Source organism: Panthera tigris, chromosome A2 (assembly GCF_018350195.1).
Source record: "Panthera tigris isolate Pti1 chromosome A2, P.tigris_Pti1_mat1.1, whole genome shotgun sequence".
NCBI classification, from domain to species: domain Eukaryota; kingdom Metazoa; phylum Chordata; class Mammalia; order Carnivora; family Felidae; genus Panthera; species Panthera tigris.
The window spans coordinates 23825997-23827321 of NC_056661.1; positions in this window are offsets into that span (position 1 = coordinate 23825997).

Here is a 1325-nt window from a genome sequence, read left to right on the forward strand (position 1 = left end):
TAATTCCTTTATGTGTTACCCCTTTCCGCCTCCAGCCCTGGTGTTCAGGCCATATCACACAGCCTTCTATGTCCAGCAACTGAATTGTATACGGCTATCTATTTCTACATGGAATTGGTGGCAATAGAGACCATACAATGGGGAGCTGCCCGGTGCTAAACTGCAGAGTCCTTGAATTCTTCTCATAAGCTACCACTGACAGATAATTGAGAACATAGCTTACTTGGGTAAAATCAGGAAGAGCAGGAACCTCATTTGTGTAGTTTCTGTTATATGACACACAACAGGTACTTGATAAATATTTGTTGAACTCATTGCTGAACAGGTGAGCATTAGTTAAGTGCTACATAATGTGGTATGTGGCGTTTTTCCTCCCAGTATCTTCTCTCATTTCTTTTCAAATAATCTGAATAATTTGTAGGCAGGAGCACGAGAGCTTAGTTCTTAATCTCATCAACAAAGAACCTTCCAAAGAGGAGACATTCCTCTGGCCTGGGTTGTTGGCATTTCAGATGTAATTACATTTTTCACCCTAAAATTTCCCAACAAGATTAAGAGTCACACACAAAGTCTCCTTAACCCTCTGCTCAGAAGTGTGCACAAGGAGCTCTGCCCACTTTTCACGGGATTTCTGAAAGATGCCAGCTGCTGGCAACCATGAAACACGAAACACAAAGGACTCCTAATCTTCTGGAACATACCCTACTTGCACAATTCTTGCAAGCCTCTCTAAGAACACTCCAAAGTCTGCAAGTATGTACTTGCTTTTCTGCAGGCAAAGAAGATGCAACATTGCCTTTCTCAACAAGCTGTTTCCAGTATTTCCTTTATCTATTCTGGATCAGCCAAGATAAGACAGTGCAAATATCTAGGGAAAAAGGCAATTTTAGCATTTTCTTTTTAATTTCCCTTGCTTTATGGCCTCTTTTGGAAAGTCTCCTGACTTCCCATCGTGGTGATATTTCTTGCAAAGGCTGAAAAGTTTTAATGTATCCTCTTCATGTATCTAATTCCAATTGGCTGTTCATTCTGCTAGTTTACTGGGACTGTGTATCGAAGGCTTTTGAATTTGCGGGTGCATATTTTTGTTGTTGCTGCTGAGACCATTTGCTTGACCCTAGGAAAGTTATGTCCAACCGTTCCAGCAAAGAGCTTTTGGTCTGAAGCATGAAGATCCCCAGAGACACTGGTTCTGTTTGCTCCTCCGGTATTGCGTACAGATGCACAGCAGTCAGACTGGTGCCCAGCACCCAGTGTGATTCAGGATACAACCAATGAGTAAACATTTAAATCTTTATAACACAGCACATACTTGATAAATAATT